Here is a 22,788-nt window from a genome sequence, read left to right as displayed (position 1 = left end):
CCCATTGACCTGCACCAGGACCACAGCCCTCCATACCCCTACCGTCCATGTACCTATCCAAACTTACCTTAAATGTTGAAATCGAGCCCACACGCACCACTTGCACTGGCAGCTCGTTCCACAATTCTCACCACCCTCTAAATGAAGAAGTTTCCCTCATGTTCCCTTTAAACTTTTCACCTTTTACCCTTAACCCATGACCTATGGCTGTAATGCCACCCAAAATCAGTGGGAAAGGCCCGCTTCTTTTACCCTATCTATAACACCTCATAATTTTGTATATCTCTATCAAATTTCCTCTCAATTTTCTTTGCTCTGAGGAATGAAGTCCTAACCTATTCAATCTCTCTGTGTAACTCAGATCCACCAGACCTGGAAACATCCATGTGATGCACCATGAATAACTCTCAGAGACGGGAGGTGAAGGATAGGCTTTTATTAGCTGCAAATGTGACCACGACATCTTGGAGACTGAGGGGGGAGCAGTGCCTCCAATCGCCTTTATACAGGGGTCAGTGGGAGGAGCCACAGGAGCAGTCAGCAGAGGGGCGTGTCCAGACAGGTATACACACAGTCTATCACACCTTGTTAATTGTCAAACTTATTTACATCTTTCCTGTAGGTAGGTGACCAAACCTGCACACAATACTCCAAGTTAGGCCTCAGTAATGCCTTATACAACTTCAACACAACATCTCATCTCCTGTACTCAATATATCCATTTATGAAGGCCAATGTGCCAAAAGCTTTCTTTATGACCCTGTCTACCTGCTAAGACATGTTCAATGAATTATAGACCTTTATGCCCAGATGCCTTTGTTCTACCACACTCCTCAGTGCCCTACCATTCACTGTGTAAGACCTACCCTGATTGGTCATACTGAAGTGAAACACCTGGCATTTCTCTGCATTAAATTCCATCTGCCATTTTTCCAGCGGATTGCCTTCCTCACTGTCCACTACACCTCCAAGTTTGGTGTCATCAACAAATTTACTGATCCAGTGAGCCGCGTTATCATCCAGATCGTCGACATAGATGACAAATGACAATGGACCCAGCACAGATCCCTGTAGCACACCACTAGTCACAGGCCTCCAATCAGAGAGGCAACCATCTACTATCAAAGCTTAAACTGAGATTGGGCAACTAACCACAGATCAGGGAATTAATCTAGAACCATCCAGTTCTTTTATGGTTCACACTTCATCAGCAGAATCATTAGGAAAATTCCCCCTTTGTTAGTTTAATTCAATGTGAGCCAAACCAGCAGAAAAGCAAAAGGAGGAACAATATCCACCGAGGAGAGAAACGCCTTCTCAATGTTGCTCATATCCTCCTCTTGCAGCTGAAGGAATAGAAGAATAAACTGCAGAAAGTAGTGGATGCAGCCCAGTCCATCAGGGGTAAAGCCCTCCCCAACACTGGGCACATCTACACAGTTAGATTAGTGAGAACAGCCTAGTCGATTATGAATCCACCACTCAGGTCATGCTCTCTTCTCACTGCTGTCAGCAGGAAGAAGGGACAGGAGCCTCAAGTCCCACACCACCAGGTTCAGAAACAGCTATTACCCCTCAACCATCAGGCTCCTGAACCAGAGGGGATAACTTCACTCACCTCAACACTGATTTGATCCTACAACCTATGGACTCACTTCTAAGGACTGTACAACTTACATTCTTGATGTATAATTTTTCTTTTCTTTTCGTACATGGGCAGTTTGTTGTCTTTTGCACGCCGGCTGTTTGTCCGTCTGTCTTGTGCGGTTTCTCATTAATTCTATTGCATTTCTTTCTATTTATCATAAATCATCATCATCATCATGTGTCACGGCGACTGTGATCTTTCCATGACCTCAATCATTCTCGGCAAATTTTTCTACAGAAGTGGTTTGCTGTTGCCTCCTTCTGGGCAGTGTCTTTACAAGACGGGTGACCCCAGCTATTATCAATACTCTTCAGAGACTGTCTGCCTGGTGTCAATGGTCACATAACCAGGACTTGTGATCTGCACCGGCTGCTCAGACGACCGTCCACCACCTGCTCCCAGGGCTTCACGTGACTCTGATTGGGAGTTGGGGTGGCTAAGCAGGTGCTACACCTTGCCCATGTGTGACCTTCAGGCTAGTGGAGGGAAGGAGTGCCTTGTACTTCCTTTGCTAGAGACGCATCTCCATCCTACCACCCAATTTATTTTTTAAAGCCCACAAGTAAACAAATCTCAGGATAGCATATCATGACATATATATACTTAGATAATAAAATTATTTTGAACTTTGAGCTTTGAGAAGAAGATGGACATAGGAGCATAATTAAGCCTTTTGACTGGAGCAGACTCGATGAACCAAATGGCCTAATACTGCTCCTGGATCTTATGACGCTATGGTCTTTAATGTTTATTGGTTTTGATGTTGGGTTTCAATCAGGTTTCTAGTTTTTATGGGTTCGTAAATCTGACGGTGGAGGGGAAGAAGCTGTTCCTGAATTGTTGAGTGTGGGTCTTCAGGCTCCCTAATGGTGGTGATGAGGAAGGTCATGTGCCAGACAGTGAGGGTTCAAAATGACAGATGCAATCTTTTTGACCCTCCACCTCCTGAAGATGCTCTCGATGTTGGGGACAGTAATGCAACTGGCTGAGTCTACGACCCTCTGCAGCCTCTTCTAATCCTCTGCTTTGGTGTTTCTGCACCAGGCTGTGATGCAACCAGTCAGGTGGCTCTCCACTGCACACTGAAAGAGTCTTCAGTGACATACTGAATCATTCCTAATGAAGAATAACCGGTCGTGCACCTTCTTCATGATTGTATCAAATTGTTGATCCTCTATCTGAACTGAATTTGGTTGAATTGAACTGAACAGGGCTGGATTGAACTGAACTGAATATGCCTGGACTCTTTTGATGTCCTTGTGATTTGGTGTTTTGTATTTTCTGTTTCTCTATCTTTTTTTTCTTTCTATCCATTTGTGCAACTTGTTCCTTTTTTTGCACGTTAGGGGTTTGGTGTTTATCTTTGAACGCGTTGCATGTTTTTTTTCTCTGTTGTGTGGTTGTCTGTGGGAGGACAAATCTCAGGGTTGTATACTGCATACATACCCTTTGCTAACAAATGTATTTTGAATCTTTGAATCTATCCTGATAGAGATTTAGACTTTAATGGTAGCATGGCATTTCTACATGCTTGGAATCCTAACGTATACTCGGAGAAAACTCATTAGCTGGTATGGAATGAAAATGGTTAACTTTTGTTGCAAAACAGCGTTAATAGGAACTTATGTGAACGTGTTAACTGCAGCTTTAACAAACCAGCAGAAACAAAATTAAACTCAGAGAAGTGTGTTCTATGCTCTCAGTGTTGGAGCCAGAACTCAGTGGGAACATCAACACCTCTAAATCAGATTACAAACTCTCGTCAGAGGTTTAAACATATCTTCTCTTCTTCACTGACGCTTTAGTGGGAGGGAATGCCAATACTGTTCTGCAATGTTTGAGAGAGCTAATAAAGAAGCCCATTCATTTTAGTGGGACCCACAGAACAGTCACAACTCTGGATGTTACCAGTAGTGAATAAGATCTGGTGATATAATCATTGTTCAGGAACTAATGGTCATAGAACATTTACTGCCAGTGGGACTTCAGAGAAGTTTAAAATATCTACATTTCTATAGCACCATTCTCATCCCTTCTGGGCTATCCCAATGCACTTCAGAATTTGAATTAGAATCAAATTGATTATCACTGATCTATGCTGTGAAATGACTTCTTTTGCAGAAGTACTGTGCCAGATATTACTACAAATTATAAAAAAGAATAACAGGGTCATTTTTATGGGCTCATAGACTGGTTCATAAATCTGTGGCGGAGGGGAAGAAGCTGTCCCTGAATTGTTGAGTGTGGATCTTCAGGCTCCTGTACCTCCTCCATGATGAGGAAGGGCAATTCCCGAATGGTGAAGGCTCAAATGGACAGATTTCAGGCAAATGGGGCTCATCAGCCATGGCTGGCAGCTCATCTAGAAGGAAAATTCTGATGTTAAACCTCCACCACCTCGTGGCTATATCCACTCATGGGGAGGCTACGGGAGTAAACCCCAAGGGAAAAATCCAAAGCTGGAGTCCCTGAGGCAGTCCTACATTAAGCTCATCGCTGACTGGCAACTCCTGTGAAGCTGCTGGGGCCAAACTGTACCGGTCTCTGCCTTTCCTTTGGGCTCATTAGCTGCGTGGAGAGGGGGAGCCTGCTGTGTGGGAAACAGCTTGCTCTCCATATTGTAGTGTCTTGCCTTGCGTATCTAGACAAATGGGACGCATCAACCATGGTCAACCCCGACCAACAGAAGCCGCAAAGTGACAGATGCCTCCTTTTTGAGGCACTACCTTTTGAAGATGCCCTCGATGATAGAGAGGGTTGTACCTGTGATGGAGCTGGCTAATGTTCCGTCCAACATGGGCACACTGAATAATTTCTTCGATAAAAGCAGGATAAATAAGCCAGTTCTAAAATCTGCAGACAAAATCATCGCAAACTCCATGTTGTCAACACCGTCCACATCAGAAACCGGAAAAGGAAATACGATTCTGCACAATTGTGGAATATACTTGACATCCCAATGAGGTAGAGGGTGACAACCTTTTGTGCGCAGTTTAAATTCCTTTGTGTGCTAGTAGCAAAAGATGTGTACACCTTAGAGAGACCATTGACTGTAATGGAGTCAGCTGAGTCTATGACCCTCTGGAGCCTCTGTTGATTCTGTGCTTTTGAGCCTCTTACAGGCTGTGATACAACTAGTGCACAGTGCTCTCCACTGTACAGGGAAAGAAATTATAAGAATCTTCGGTGATGTGCTGTATCGCCTCAAATTCCTAATGAAGGTGCTCATGAACCTTCTTCGAGATTGCATCAACATGCTGAGGCTGGGATAGATCCTCTATCCTGACAGAGATAGAAAGATAGGACTTTACTGCCTGTGAAATACTTGGAACGTGTTGTCATAGAACAGAGAAAATACAGCAGCCTTGTTGAACGTTACATAACCAATCTGCTTCTATAATGTTCATTTGGAGAGGGAGTTTCCAGCAAGTATTCTATTTCTCTTGAAGTACAGCTATGGAATCTTTTATGAACATTTTTTTTAAAAAACTGCAGTAGCTGGCAATCTAAAATAAAACTAGAAAATGCTACATTTGTGGGAAGAGGAACTGAATTAAAATTCTGACTGGTTGTACCACGTCTGGTATGGAGGATCGGAAAAAAATTGCAGAGGGTTACAGATTCAGGCACCTCACCCATGGGCACGATCCTCCCCAGCATCCAGGACATCTCCAAACGTTGGTGCCTCAACAAGGTGGCATCCATCACTTGGGACATTCGCCGTCAAGTACATGCCCCCTTCTCACTGCAAACAGAGACCAGGCACAGGAGCCTGAAGATGCACATTCAGCGTTTTAGGAACAGCTCCTTCCCCTCCACCATCAGATTTCTGAATGCTCCATGAACCCATGGCCACTACCTCACTAATTTTGCTCTCTTTTTGCATCACATTTTATACTTCCACATTCTTATTGTCACATAGTTATTTTGTATGTACTGCTGCTACAAAGCAACACATTTCATGACATATGTCAGTGAATAATAAACCTGATTCTGATTCATACTGACAATAGACAATAGACAATAGGTGCAGGAGTAGGCCATTCGGCCCTTCAAGCCAGCACCGCCATTCACTGTGATCATGGCTGATCATCCACAATCAGTACCCCCTTCCTGCCTTCTCCCCATATCCCTTGACTCCGCTATCTTTAAGAGCTCTATCTAACTCTTTCTTGAAAGCATCCAGAGACTTGGTCTCCACTGCCTTCTGAGGCAGAGCATTTCATAGATCCACAACTCTCTGGGTGAAAAAGTTTTTCCTCAACTCTGTTCTAAATGGCCTACCCCCTTATTCTTAAACTGTGGCCTCTGGTTCTGGAATTCTTAAACTGTGGCCTCAGGTTCTAGAATCCTTTGCCATACGGGGAAGGAGAAGTAAGAATAAACACAAGAGATTCTGCAAAGGCTGGAAATCCTGAGCAACAATGAAGGCAAAATGCTGGAGGAACTCAACAGATCTGGCAGCATCTATGAAGAGGACATTTTGGGCCAAGACCTTTCAACAGTTTTAGGGCATATTCTGGAGATAGGGTATATAGACAAATATTAATTTCAACAGCAACCATTCCTCAGATTTGAATGCGGATTGTAGATCAAATTTAAAATGCAGCTCAGAACAATGGGTTTCCTGGAGCTGCAGTTGGGGGTCAATCGCAAACAAAGAAACACTCCATTTGACCTCAGATGCCTGCATACATATGCATAAATGTGCCCCAGGGTCAGTGGGGATTAACAATCATTTTGGGTGTCTGGAGTTTGGGTGCAAACAAGGAAGTGTTTAAAAATTATATGTGATTCAAAGGAAGCATTGTAAATACATCATAACTATGGAATTGTCTTGTTGTTAGCTTTAGCAAATAAAAATCTCATGTAATATTGAAACGAGGTACACTACCTCATATTTTTCACATTTTTTGGTAATTTGTAGTAATTTTATGCCTTTCCATCATTCTGCGGCTGCAAAACAACCACTTTCAGAACATATAAGTCAGTAAAAATAAATCTGATGAAGGGTCTTGGCCTGAATCATTAACTGTTTACTCACCTCCACAAATGCTGCCCGACCCACAGGTGAGCAAAGAAGGTTGATCATCAGGGACAGTGACCGTCTGCTAGGGTAAAACCAGAGTCATCAAAGGGATCGGAAGTTCAAAAGTCCATGCCTGCGGGCTGAAGCTCTGCTGGGGAATTCAGGGCCCAGTGTCTGTGAATCCATGGATCTACTGGAGGCTGAAGAAGGTGATATGCCCTGGGCTTAGAGGATGGGTGGGTGGGAGGAACAGGGCTTGTTTTGCTGTTGTTGCTGTGTCACCTGCCTTGCCTTGTGTTGTTCTGTTGAGCACTGTGGGCAAGGCTATGTTGGCGCCAGAACGTGTGGCAACACTTAAAGGCTGTCCCGCCACATGCTTTGGTGTGTTGGAGTTTAGTGCAAATGACGCATTTCTCTGTATGTTTTGATGCAGATGTGATAAATAAATCTAAATCAGAAATCAGGATAAACAAGGTCATCTTTGACAATGAGTGGATGGGAGCATTGAGATGGTGAGAACATTGTCAAAGATGAGAGGAGAAGATGTGTCTGGTGCTGGGATCTGTTTGATGAGGCACATGACAGGGAATAGGTTCCAGGGAAATAAATGGGAGATGGGGTCGATGGGGTTGCTCTGAGAACCAGCATAGATTCGAAGAGTTAAAAGGCCTACTTCTATGTTGTAAGGAAATGTGGGAAAAACAATCTCTTCATTTGTTAAATTGGTAGTCAATTAATGATTTCAATTCGAAGTAAGTTTATTATCCAAGAATGTTAATGTCACCGTATACTATATACCAGGGCCTCTTCTAGTGCCAAGATGAGGCCACCCTCAGGGTAAAGGAGCAACACCTTATATTCAGTCTGGGTGGCCTCCAATCTGATGGCATGAAGATCATTTTCTCTTTTCTGGTAAAAAAAATCTCCCTGCCCAACTCCTCTATTCCCTACTCTAAGTTGTACATCTTCTCACCTGCCTATCGCTCACCCCAGGTCCCCTCCTTCTTCCCTTTCTCCTATAGTCCGCACTCCTCTCCTATCACTTTCCTTCCTCTCTAGCCCTTTACTTTTCCCACCCACCTGGCTTCATCTATCACTTTTGAGCAATCCTCATTCCTCCCCCCACCCCCCCACATTTTTATTCTGGCAACTTCCTCCTTCCTTTCCAGTCCTCATGAAGGGTCTCAGCCTGAAATGTCGACTGTTTACTCTTTCCCATAAATGCTGCCTGACCGGCTGAGTTCCTCCACCATTTTGTGTGTGTCGCTTTGGATTTCCAGCATCTGCAGGTTTCCTCGTGTTTATGATCTTCCACCTTGAGATTCATTTTCTTGCAGGCTGTTACAGAAAAAAAAGAAATGCAATGGAATTTATGAAAAAAAACTATAAATGATAAAGACTGACAAACAACCAATGTGCAAAAGAAGAGAAGTTGTGTGAATAAAATGATCAATAAATAATATTGGGAACGTGAATTATAGAGCCCTTGGAAGTGAGTTTGTAGGTTGTGGAATCAACTCAGTGTTGAGGTGAGTGAAGTTATCTACACCAGTTCGGGAGCCTGATGGTTGTAGGGTTATAACTGTTCCTGAACCTGGTGGTGTGGGACTCCAATATCTCTGGGGTCTGGGCAGTGGAACTCTTTGATGATGGATGCTGCTTTCTTGTGGCAGCACTCCATGGAAATGTGCTGAGTGATGGAGAGGGCTTAACCTGTGATGGACAGAATTTTCTGTAGATATTTTCATTCCTGGGCTTTGGTGTTCCCATGCAAATGACAGTTCAAAGCGCAACGTAAAACTTATCATCAACATACATACATATATGTCATCATATACAGTCCTGAGATCATTTTCTTGTGTAGATGCAAAAAAGCACAATCAGATCAATGAAAGACCACACACAACAGGACGGGCAATCAACCCTAAAGAAAGATTAAGACGCAAACCAACAGATGCAGAGGCCACTGTGGTGGCCTGAGTCACGTAGAGGCGGGGAGGGAAGGAATTAGAAAGAGAAATTGACTGAGACTGGTGGACTAATTCCGAGGTGGTTTTGTGGTTCTATCAGTTCTGACTTCCAATGTTGTAGGAGTTGTCCTGTTTATATTGTGGGGAGCTGTTTTACAACACCGTATAAGCCAGGATATTAAGGCTAATTAGTTTTGCCTCAGCTGTGGCAAAGTGTCTTGAGCCCATAATATGGACTGGCTTTAATGAATGCTTAGAACAACAATAGAAGTCTGAAGACACACACTCAATGATTCATGAATATCTTTTTCCCCTCTGCCGTATGATTTCTGAACAGACCATGAACATTACCACATTTTCACTCTCGTTTAGCCATACTTCATTATTTTGTTTCTATATTTTACCTTACAGTAATGTTTTAATGCACTGCCCTGCACTGTACTGCAGCTGCAAAACAACAGATTTCACAATACTTTTTATGTCAATGATAGTAAACCTGGTTTTGATTCTGATTCATATCTCTGTGTGTGTGTGTGTGTGTGTGTGTGTGAGTGTGTGTGTGTGAGTGTGTGTGTGTGTGTGTGTGTGTGTGTGTGTGTGTGAGAGAGAGAGAGACGGTTTCTCACTTGCTGCTCCCAAGGGAAGGCCCCTGTTCAAATTCTCTCTCTCTCTCTCTCCCCCCCCCCCCACCACCCCCTCCCTCTCCACACACCCCTCAATGCTGTAGGGGGATGGTACCGATGTTCTGGGTCTGCGATGTATAGATTGAACTGATCTTCACTTGGACTTCTGCAGTTTTATGTTTTTGTATTCTATGTTTTCGCCTGTTCTTTCTTGTCGTTTTCATGATTTGTTGGGTTTTTTTTGAGTGAGGGGGCGTTTGATGTTCTTGTTGCTATTTGCGCAATTTGTTTTTTCTTGCCTGTGGTGGTGGGTTGATCTTTTTCTTAGAAAAACTTCCATGGTTTTCTTTGTTTCATGGCTGTCTGGAGGAGATGAATCTCAGAGCTGTATGCTGCATACATACTTTGATAGTAAAGGTACCTTGAACCTTGAATTTTAAATTCCTTTGTCAGACTGGAAAGGAAATATAGGAGATTCTGAGATTCTGCAGATGCTGGAAAACTTGAGCAACACACACAAAATGCTGGAGGAACTCAGCAGGTCAGGCAGCATCTATGGCAGGGGCTCTTAACCTGGAGTCTACAGACCACTCAGGGATCCATGGACAGATTCCAGGCGATCCGTGAACTTGGATGGGAAAAAATTTACATCTTTATTTTCACTAAACTCTAACATTTCCTTGAATGATGAATGTAGACAACAAACCACTGTAGTATTAGCAGTAGCTGTGACTTTGTCACCAATAGAAATCACGGATATTTTCACATCACATTACAGTTGTTACCAAATATCTCAAAATAACTAATGTAATTTTAACTTACCTGTATTTTAAAGGTATAGTCTCTTGTTATTTAATGCATGAATGAAGAAACATATTATTATATCACAATTCTTAAAATATTTTGATAACAGCATTTCAATATAATTGGTTTCTTTTGTAATCCTATGTATTTTGTTTGGTGTATTTAAATACATTATTCTGAGAAGAACGCCTTCTGAAGTGGGCTTCACTGGACTGCCAAAAGGGTCCAGGGCGTAAAAAGGGTTATGAACCCGTGAGCTATGGAGAGTAGTAGCCAGTTGACATTTCGGTGAGATCCTCATCAGTACGTTACCTCATTATTCTTTTTTCTCCCCTTGTTTATTTCATTTTGTAATAATTTTATGCCATTGCCTTGTACTGCTGCTCCTAAAAAAAACCAGTTTCACGGCAGATGAACCTGATTCTGATTCAGAGGATAGTCATTGTGGGTTTGTGAAGGATCACGTGTAGTCCCCACGCTGTAGGTACTTTACATTGGGAAGGAATCTGACAGAGTTCCATGTGACAGACCTATTGAGGCTTTCAATATAAAAACCAAACAAGAAATGGTGACGGTGAATGGAACATTGTTTGGAAACAGAGAAGGAATAACATGAGGGTGTCTTTTGGGCTACCGTCCATTGGAATATCTATGGAAAATCCTAGTACTGATGTTACACCTCAGGATGGTTTTAAACACTGGGACTCTTTTTTTTCCACTGGCAGAGAAATGCTTAAATGGTGTCAGTGGTATGAATTCTAATAGGTTTGGAATTGAGAGGGCAATGGTTCCTTAAAGTTGTCATACCTGGGGGTGGTAGTACAGATAGGTGCCCCTTACCTGTTAAATAATCCCAATTGCGTGTGTCTCAAGTAGCCTCTGACAACCAAGTCAAATTTGTGAAGAGAAAGAGGATAAGACATGAGAGAATAGGACCAATCAAGTGTGACAGTGGAAAAGTGTGTATGGAACCGGCAGAGATAGCAGAGGTACTTAATGAATACTTTGCTTCAGTATTCACTACGGAAAAGGATCCTGGTGATTGTAGTGATGATTTGCAGTGGACTGAAAAACTTGAGCATGTAGATATTAAGAAAGAGAATGTGCCGGAGCTTTTGGAAAGCATCAAGTTGGGTAAGTCACCAGGACCGGACAAGATGTACCCCAGGTTACTGTGGGAGGTGAGGGAGGAGATTGCTGAGCCTCTGGCGATGATCTTTGAATCATCAATGGGGACAGGAGAGGTTCTGGAGGATTGGAGGGTTGCAGATGTTGTTCCCTTATTCAAGAAAGGGAGTAGAGATAGCCCAGGAAATTATAGACCAGTGAGTTTTACCTCAGTGGTTGGTAAGTTGATGGAGAAGATCCCGAGGCAGGATTTATGAACATATGGAGAAGTATAATATTATTAGGAATAGTCAGCATGGCTTTGTAAAATGCAGGTTGTGCCTTACGATCCTGATTGAATTTTTTGAGGATGTAACTAAACACATTGATGAAGGTAGAGCAGTAGATGTAGTGTATATGGATTTCAGCAAGGCATTTGATAAGGTACCCCATATAAGGCTTATTGAGAAAGTAAGGAGGCATGGGATCCAAGGGGACATTGCTTTGTGGATCCAGAACTGGCTTTCCCACAGAAGGCAAAGAGTGGTTGTAGATGGGTCATATTCATGGAGGTCGGTGACCAGTGGTGTGCCTCAGGGATCTGTTCTGGGACCCTTACTCCTCATGATTTTTATAAATGATGTGGATGAGGAAGTGGAGGGATGGGTTAGTAAGTTTGTTGATGACACAAAGGTTGGAGGTGTTGTGGATAGTGTGGAGGGCTGTCAGAGGTTACAGCAGGACATCGATAGGATGCAAAACTTGGCTAAGAAGTGGCAGATGAAGTTCAACCCAGATAAGTGTGGTGGTTCATTTTGTTAGGTCAAATATGATGGCAGAATATAGTATTAATGGTAAGACTCTTGGCGGTGTAGAGGATCAGAGGGATCTTGGGGTCTGAGTCCATGGGATGCTCAAAGCAGCTACACAGGTTGACTCTGTGGTTAAGAAGGCGTACTGTGTATTGGCCTTCATCAATTGTGGAATTGAATTTAGGAGCCGATAGGTAATATTATAATATAGGTAATATAGGTAATTAAGTCAGACCCCACTTGGAGTACTGTGCTCAGTTCTGTTTACCTCACTACAGTAACGACGTGGAAATTATAGAAAGGGTGCAGAGGAGATTTACAAGGATGTTGCCTGGATTGGGGAGCCTGCCTTATGAGGATAGGTTGAGTGAACTCAGCCTTTTCTCCTTGGAGCGATGGAGGATGAGAGGTGACCTGATAGAGGTGTATAAGGTGATGAGAGGCATTGATCGTGTGGATAGTCAGTGGGTTTTTCCCAGGGATGAAATGGCTAACACAAGAGGGCACAGTTTTAAGATGTTTGGAAGTAAGTACAGAAGAGATGACAAGGAGTGGTGAGTGCATGGAACGGGCTGCCAATGACGGTGGTGGAGGTGGATACGATAGGGTCTTTTAAGAGACTCCTGGATAGGTACATGAAGCTTAGAAAAATAGAGGGCTATGGGTAACCCAAGGTAATTTGTAAAATAAGTATATGTTCGGTGCAGCTTTATGGGCTGAAGGGTCTGTATTGTGCTGTAGGAAGGACAAGCTAATGATTGGGTACAACAACAGACAGAGCAAAGAGATCAGCTATATCACAGAGGCAAAATTCATAAGGGTGAAGAATGCAGGACTGAAGGTGCTGTATTTAAATGCACATAATGTTCAGGGTAAGGTGGATGAACTTGTGGCGCAATTAGAGATTGGTTGGTATGACGTTGTGGGCATCACTGAGTTGTGGCTGAAAGAAGACCATAGTTGGGAGCTTAACATCAAAGGATATACCTTGTATCAAAAGGACAAGCAGGAAGGCATAGGCAGTGGTGTGGCTCTGTTGGTAAGAGATGGAATTACATCTTTAGAAAGAGGTGACATAGGGCCAGAGAAGGTCAAATCTTTGTGGGTGGAGTTAAGAAATTGCAAGGGCAAAAGAAAACATTATGGGAATCATGCATAGGTCTCCAAATATGATGTGGGGTTGAGATTGCAAAGAGAGCTGGAAAAAGCATGTAATGAGGGTAATGACTCAATTGTAATGGGGGACTTTCGATATGTGAGGGGATTGGGAAAATTAGAGAGGGAGTTTGTTAAATGCCTACGAGATGGCTTTTTAGTGCAGCTTGTGCTTGAGCTTGCTTGGGGGAAGCTTTCTTAGCTTGGGTGTTGTGTAATAACCCAGATTTTATTAGTCAGCTCAATGTAAAGGAACCCTTAGGAGGCAGTAATCATAATATGATTGAATTCATATGCATTTTGAGAGAGAGAAGTATAAGTCAAATGTGTCAGTACCGCAATGTAATAAAGGGAAATACAGAGGCATGAGAGAGTAGCTTGCTTAGTGGAGGGGGATATTGGTGGCGATGACAGCAGAACAGAGGTGGCTGAATTTTCTGGGAGTAGTTCATAAGGCGCAGGATAGATATGTCCCACAGAAGAATAAGTTTTCAAATGGCAGGGGAAGTTAAGAACTGCATATAAGCCAACGAAAGGCCATATAAGGTAACAAAAGTGAGTGGGAAGTTGGATGATTGGGAAGTGTTTAAAATCCAACAAAAGGCAACTGAAAAAGCTATAAGAAGGGAAAAGATGAAATATGAGGGCAAACTAGTCAATAATATAAAGCAGGATACTAAAAGTTTTTTCATTTATATGAAGAATAAAAAGGAGGTGAGAGTTAATATTGGACCACAGGAAAATATGCAGGTAAGGTAGTAATGGGAACAAAGAAATGGCAGATGAACTTAATAAGTACTTTGCTTCAGTCTTTACTGTGAAAGACACTAGCTGTGTGCCAGAGGTCCATGAGTGTCAGGGAGCAGCAGTAAGTGCCATTGCTATTACATAGGAAAAAGTGCGAGGCAAACTCAAAGGTTAAGGTGGATAAGTCACCTGGACCAGATGGATGACATCCGGGAGCCCTGAGAGAGGTTGCTGAAGAGATAACGGATGCATTGGTCATGATCTTTCAAGAATCACTTGATTCTGACATGGTCCCAGAGGGCGGGAAAATTGCAAATGCCACTCCGCTCTTTAAGAAGGGAGGAAGACAAAAGAGAGGAAATGATCGGCCAGTTAGCCTAACAGTGGTTGGGAAAGTGTTGGAGTCCATTATTAAGGATGAGGTTTTGAGGTACTTGGAGACTAATGATAAAATAAGTCAAAGCCAGCATGGTTACTGTAAAGGGAAAGCTTGCCTGACAAAACTTCGAGGAAGTAACAAGCAGGGTGGACAAAGGAGAGGCAGTGGATGTCATTTACTTAGAACTTCAGAAGGTGTTTGTGGCTGATTAACAAGATTAAATCCTGTAGTGTTACAGGAAATATACCAGCCTGTATAAAGGAATGGCTGACAGGCAAGAGACAGTGAGTGGGAATAAAGGGGCCTTTTCTGGTTGACTGCTTGTGACTATAGTGGTGTTCCTCAGGGGTCAGTATTGGGACCGCTGCTTTTCACAATGCTTGCCAGTGATATAGATAATGGAATTGATGGCTTTGTGGCGAAGTTTGTGGATGATATGAAGATAGGTGGAGGGGTAGGTAGTGCTGAGGAAGCAATGCGATTGCAGCAGAACAGACAAATTGGAAGAATGGGCAAAAAAGTGGCAGGTGGAGTTCAGTGCTGGGAAATGTATGATAATGCACTTTGGTAAAAGAAACAACAGTGCAGACTATTATCTAAATGAGGAGAAGGTTCAAACATCAGAGATGCAGAGGGACTTAGGAGTCCTTATGCAAAACCATCAGAAGGTTAATTCACAGGTTGAGTCTGTGGTAAAGAAGGCAAATGCAATCTTTGCATTTATTTCAAGGGGAATAGAATAAAAAATCAAAGAGATAATGCTGAGCCTTTATACGACACTGTGCAGGCCGCACTTGGAGTATTGTCAACAGTTTTGGGCACCATATCTCAGAAAGAATGTCTTGTCATTGGAGAAAGTCCCTAGGAGGTTCACGAGGATAATTCTGGGAATGAAAGGGTTAACATGTGAGGAGTGTTTGGCAGCTTTGGGCCTGTACTCATCGGAATTTAGAAGAGTGCAGGAGGGTCTCATCGAGATCTACCGAATGTTGAAAGGACTGGATAGGGTGGATGTGGAGAGGATGTTTCCTCCAGTGGGGGTATCCAGAACTAGAGGGCACAGCCTCAAAATTGAGGAACAATTCTGTACTTTTAGAAAAGAAGTAAGGAGGAATGTTTTTATCCAGAGAATGGTAAGCTGTGAAGTGATCTGCCACAGACTGCAGTGAAGGCCAAGAATGTGAGCCTATTTAAAGCAGAAGATGATAGATTCCTAATTGGTTGGGGAATCAAGGGATATTGTGAGCAGGAAAGTGTGTGGGGTAAGTGTGATCCAGGACCAGCCATGATGGAATGGCAGAGTGGGCTCGATGGGCTGAATGGCCTAATTCTGCTCCTATGCCTTATGGTCTTAAGGAGGCGGTAGACAGGTGAGAAGAGGTAAGAGGCCAGAGTGGAGAACAGAAAAAGAGGGGAGGTGGAGGGAATTCTTCACCAGAAGAAGAAACCTATATACGTGCCATCTTGTTGGAGATTACCAGCTGTTGCTTAAATAACAATCACAGAATGCAGAATAAAGTGCAACAGTCACAGAGAAAGTGCAGTGAAATCAAACACAGGCTTCAAGGCCACGACGAGCCGGACTGAGAAGCAGATTGTGAATTCTTTTAACAGTGGCAGGAATTACATCTCTCTCACACACAGACACACACACACACTCACACACACACACTCTCTCACACACAGACACACACACACGCACACACACGCGCACACACACACACACACACACACACACACACACACACACACACACACACACACAGGCACACACAGTTACGCACACACACTGACACACACACAGGCACACACAAACGCACACACACACTCACTCACACACACACACACAGGCACACACAGTTACGCACACACACTGACACACACACAGGCCCACACAAACGCACACAGACATGTACACACACTCACACACTAGCAGACACTTACACACAGACATACAGACACACAGAGACACATGCAAACAAACATACAGACACACAAACACACACACATACTCACAGACACACACCCACGCACAGAGAAACACACAAGGATGTACACACACTCAAGTGCACCCATAGACGCACACACACACTCACAAGCAGACACAATCAAAAACAGACAGACACACACACGCACAGGCACACAACCACACAAACGTATACACACACACAGACATAAACACCGAGACATACACAGGGACAGACAGACACAGACAAAAATCACACACACACACACACACATACAGTCACACACGCATACACACAGATGAACATAAACACACCCACACTTAGACACACATACACACACACACACTCTCTCTCACACACACACACACACACACACACACACACACATCGAACCAAACAATAATCAGTTTCTCGTGCTGAGAGTTGTCAGCTTCAAATCGGAGGTTGCTATTGAGCAGTAACCAGGTGGTAACCATTACACTTGTCTCTGAAGCCACTGAAACCAAATGGCACTGTCTGTAGATAAAACTATACTGAGAAAAGACCAAGAAATTCCAGAGAACATAAAGAGTAGCGAGCTTTGACTCATTGACGATGATTCGCAGTAAAATCTGCAGCAAAACACCACCTTCAATGGAGTGAGATTATAGCAGCATATTAATCAATGGAAAAATTACAGTTTTAACACATTTTTTAAATCATTAAATATACTTCATGTAATTTATTCAATTACAGAAGAATCACATGCTGTCACCGGGTATGAATGCACAAAGTACAGAAACACGTACATGCAAACGAGCTCCCATAACGTTTGAGAGTCCAATGTACACACAACGTTCACTCCAGTGAATGGCAGAACCAGTTTCAAAGAACCTAACACAGTACTGCAAAGGAACAGGCCCTTCAGCCCACAATGCCTGTCCTGAGCACCACGCCAAATTAAATAATGCCTTCTTGCCTGCGCAGGATATATATCCCACTATTCTCTGCACATTCACGTGTGCATCTAAGTGATCTGCACGCTCTCCTTGTAACTGCGCGCACTTAAGACCATAAGACATAGGAGCAGAATTAGACCATTCAGCCCATTGAGTCTATCCCTCCATTCGATCATGGCTGATTTATTATTCATCTCAACCCCATTCTCCTGCCTTTGCCCAGTAACCTTTGTCGCCCTAACTTATTAACCACTTTAAATATACCCAAAGACGGCCTCCACATCATTCTGTGGTAATGAATTCCACAGATTCACCACCCTCTGGCTAAAGAAACTCCTCACCTCTGTTCTATTCTGAGGCTGCGCCCTCAGGTCCTAGAACGCCACTATAGAAACATCCTCTCCACATCCACTCTGTCTGGGCCTTTCAATATTTGAATGTTTTCAATTGAATTCCCCCCCCCCCCCACTCCCTCATTTTTCTAAACTCTAGTGAATAGGTTTAGGGCCATGAGAAGCTCCTCAGATGTTAACCCTTTCATTCCCAGAATCATTCCCATGAACCTCCTCTGGACCCTCTCCAACGCCAGCACACCTTTACTCAGATAAGGAGCCCCAAACCACTCACAATATTCCAAGTGCAGTCTGACCAATAAAGCCTCAGCTTCCTCCCGGTGCTCCGGTTTGTTCCCACACATCAGAGCCCTGGGGGCTAGAAATCTAATTTCCAGAATTCTGTAGGTAGAATCCAGTGGCTGACAGGCATGAGGGCAGAGTAAAGCGGGATATTACAGGATTGGTGTAAATAAACACACGGTGCTTGGCACAGACCTCTGTGCTGTATGTCTCTATGACTCTAGCTATGTGTTATAGGATAGTTGTCATCAAAGTTCAAAGGTTAGGGTACACTTATTATCAAAGTGTGTGTGGCATATACAGCCTTGAGATTCATCTTCTTGCAGGCAGACACAAAACAAAGAAACACAAAAGAAGAACAAGTCGTGCAAGCAAAAAACAGGTCAACGAATATCACACAGAACATGAGAGTGAGTCTGCATGAGAGCCAGTTCAGTGCCGAGACGAGTGAAACCGGTCCAGGAGCCCGACGGCCACAGTCCACACCGGTCCAGGAGCCCGACGGCCACAGTCCACACCAGTCCAGGAGCCCGACGGCCACAGTCCACACCAGTCCAGGAGCCCGACGGCCGCAGTCCACACCAGTCCAGGAGCCCGACGGCCGCAGTCCACACCGGTCCAGGAGCCCGACGGCCACAGTCCACACCAGTCCAGGAGCCCGACGGCCGCAGTCCACAGTCACAGAGCCAGTTCAGTGCCGAGGCGAGTGAAACCAGACCAGGAGCCCGACGGCCGCAGTCCACACCAGTCCAGGAGCCCGACGGCCGCAGTCCACACCAGTCCAGGAGCCCGACGGCCGCAGTCCACACCGGTCCAGGAGCCCGACGGCCACAGTCCACACCGGTCCAGGAGCCCGACGGCCGCAGTCCACACCGGTCCAGGAGCCCGACGGCCGCAGTCCACACCAGTCTAGGAGCCCGACGGCCACAGTCCACACCAGTCCAGGAGCCCGACGGCCGCAGTCCACACCGGTCCAGGAGCCCGACGGCCGCAGTCCACACCGGTCCAGGAGCCCGACGGCCGCAGTCCACACCGGTCCAGGAGCCCGACGGCCGCAGTCCACACCGGTCCAGGAGCCCGACGGCCGCACGACAACAGCTTTGGAACGCAGCAACATGGGACCCAAGACTTCTGCACCACCCGCCCAATAGTAGCAGTGAAATGAGAGAGAGAGAGAGAGACCAGTTAAATAGAAATACATTGCTCAGCTTCACTCAGGGATCTGCCTTAATCTGTATACAATACTTCCATTTTCAGAGTCTCAACTTGTGTACAACCATATAAGGATGGACATATTAAAGATACCTGCACGCACACACACACACACACACACACACACACACACACACACACACACACACACACACACGCACGCACACACACACACACGTGCACACACACACACGTGCATGCACACACACACGTGCACACACATGCAAACACACTCACACACGCACACACACACACTCACACATGCATGCACACACACACACGCACACACACACACAAACACACACACACTCACACACACAGACACACACACACACTCACACACACACACTCTCTCACACACACACACACACACACACGCACACACACACACGCACACACTCACACACACAGACACACACACACACTCACACACACACACTCTCTCACACACACGCACACACTCACACACACAGACACACACACACACTCACACACACACACTCTCTCACACACACACACACACGCACACACACACACGCACACACACACACACAAACACACACACACTCACACACACACACACACACGCACACACTCACACACACAGACACACACACACACTCACACACACACACTCTCTCACACACACACACACACACACACACACACATGCACACACACACACGCACACACACACACACAAACACACACACACTCACACATACAGACACACACACACACTCACACACACACTCTCTCACACACACACACACACGCACACACACACACGCACACACTCACACACACAGACACACACACAGACTCACACACACACACTCTCTCACACACACACACACACACACACACACACACACACACGCACACACACACACACAAACACACACACACACACACACACGCACACACACACACACTCACACACACACACACACACACACAGTGCTGGTGGAAGGCAGCAGTTCAGGCAGCATCTGAGGAGAGGAATAAGCGGTTGCCATTTGGGCCGAGACTCTTCATCAGGATTGGAAAGGAAGGGGGCTGAATCCATAATAGGAAAGTTGGGGGTGGGGGAAAGGAAGTGATACAAGCTGGAAGATGATAGGTGGGTGGGGAAGGAGGGATGAAGTGAGAAGCTGAGGTGGGATAGGTGGTGGAGCTGAAGGGCTGAAGAAGAAGGTATCTTTCCTGTTCTGATGAAGGGTCTTGGCCCGAAATGTCGACTGTTTGTTCTTCTCCATAGATACTGTCTGACCTGCAGCATTGTGTGTTACTCTGGATCTCCAGCATCTACAGAATCTCTTGTGTTTAAGAAAAACATGACTGATTCTTCAAATAGTTTGGATCAGATTTTCTTTGAAGTTCACCTGAGACAGTGTCTCAGTCTAAAATTTGTCTGTGAGACACAGACATCTTCAAACTGCAGCAGGCAAGGAGTTGCCTGTTCACTCCTGTGGTCTGAGTTCTCAAGGCCACCCACATTCCTGTCACCAGGAGAGACAAGCTTTGTCTGTCCCTTCCCATGTCAAAAGCCGGAACTTCAGCTGATCCATATCTGCCTTCATCCCAGTGGGATTCCTCCTGTTCCGGAAGAGCTGGCGGGGGAGTGGGAAACTCTGCAGGAAGGAAGAGATAATGTTGTTTGAGGCAACAGGAAGGATAACAAGCAGGTTTTATAATTTTTGGAGGGGACACAAAGGGGTGAAGGAGAACAGGGGCATTAATTCTGAGCAGGCAAGAATCACAAACAAAAAAAAATTGAAGAGCTAGGATTTAGCAGGGACGAAGTAACAGAGATTTCCTGCATTCAAGGAAAAATGATGAGTTCAGCAAGTGCGAGTCCATGAAGACCATAAGACATTGTGGCAGAATTAGTGCAATCAGCCCTTTGAGTCTGCTCCACCATTGTGTCTACCTGAATTCTGTAGGACACTTATGTCAGAATGCTGCTTCTGCATTTCAGTTCAGTACTCAACATTATTCTCCCACTGAACTTGGTGAACAAACTTCTACTCAGTATAAATACACTTCTGTGCAACTCCTAACCAACAGACCTCAGACAGTCAGGATGTACAATTGCTCCTCCCTCCCCATCGTCCTCAACGTGGGTGCCCCTGCCCCTCACTGCTGAGCCCATTGCTGTACCCTCTGCTCACACGTGACTGCGTGGCTAAACACCCGAGCAATCACCGATGAGATGCCAGTGGTGGGGCTCATCACCAATCATGATGAGATGGCCTACAGAGAGGAGATGAGGCCTGGTGCCCGGCAAATAACGGCTTCCTCAATGCCAACAAGAGAAAGGAGATGGCTATAGACTTGAAGAGAACTCACACCCCCCTTTACCTCAGCGGCACAGCTGTGGAACTGCTCACAGTTTCAAACTCCTGGGAGAGCACATCTCACGCAACCTCCACAGTCCCAGAACACATCCTACACAGTCAGGAAAGCTCACCAACACCTCCATTGCTGAAGAGAGCTGGGCTATGCACATCTATACAGTATACATCATTCTGCAGTAGAGAGCATCCTAACAAACTGCTTCATTGAACGATGGGTAAAACCACACTGTGGCAGGCAGGAGGTCTTTACAACGGGTAGTCAAAACTAACCAATGCATCACTGGCACCAGTCTACCTCCTGTCAAGGACACGTATACAGAAAGGTGCCGGAAAAGGGCCAGTAACATCATGAAGGATCCCACTCACCCTATCCGTAAGCTGTTTGTCCCACTCCCATCAGGGAGGAAGCTACATAGCATCCATGCCAGGACCACCAGACAACCAGACTCAAAAACAATGAATTTCCCCAAGCAGTGAGACTGATCAACACCTCCACTCACTAACCCACCCGTCCACACCCCCAACCACCACTACTTTATCATTTCCTGTCAGAGTCACCTAATGCACAGCCACTCCTGTGCCTAGCACCACTTCATGGACATACAATCAATCTACGTATATAAGCTATCTTTTGTACTTATACATATTGTATTCTTTATCTTAATGTGTTTTTTTTGTGCTGCATCAGATCCGGAGTAACAATTATTATTTTGTTCTCTTTTACACTTGTGAACTGGAAATAATATTGAACAATGTTGAGTCTTGATAACATAGCACAGTTACAGGCCCTTCAGCCCACAATGTCTGTGCAGACTATGATGCTGGTCGAGCTAATGCCAACTGTTTGCACATCCTCTATATCGTTTCATTTCCCACCAGTTTATGTCTCTGTCTAAATACCTGTTAAACACTGCTATGTATGTTTAACAGGCATTTACTGCTACACATGGGGATTCCCCAAACAGTAAGGCTAATCAACATCTTCACCCACCAACTCACCCCACCACACCCCCAACCACCACTGTCAGAGTCACCTTACATACAGACACTCCTGTGCTTTATAGACATGCAATCAATCTACGTATGTAAGCTATCTCACATATTCACATCCGTTATACTGTCTTATTATTGTGTTCTTTACCTCATTGTGTTTTTTTTGGGCTGCATCAGATCTGGAGTAACAATTATTTCACTCTCCTTTACGCTCGCGTACAGGAAATGACATGATCCAATCTTAATCGGTAGCTTAGCAATTAGTGTAAAGCAATGACAGCGCTGGTGACCTGGGTTCAATTCCCACCGTTGTCTGTAAGGAGTTTGTCCATTCCGCTCATGCCCACATGGGTTTCTTCCGGGTGCTCTGGTTTCCTCCCACATTCCAAAGACAGATGGCTTAGTAGGT

Source organism: Hypanus sabinus, chromosome 9, assembly GCF_030144855.1.
Source record: "Hypanus sabinus isolate sHypSab1 chromosome 9, sHypSab1.hap1, whole genome shotgun sequence".
In the NCBI taxonomy this organism is placed as follows: domain Eukaryota; kingdom Metazoa; phylum Chordata; class Chondrichthyes; order Myliobatiformes; family Dasyatidae; genus Hypanus; species Hypanus sabinus.
This window is presented reverse-complemented; position numbering follows the sequence as displayed.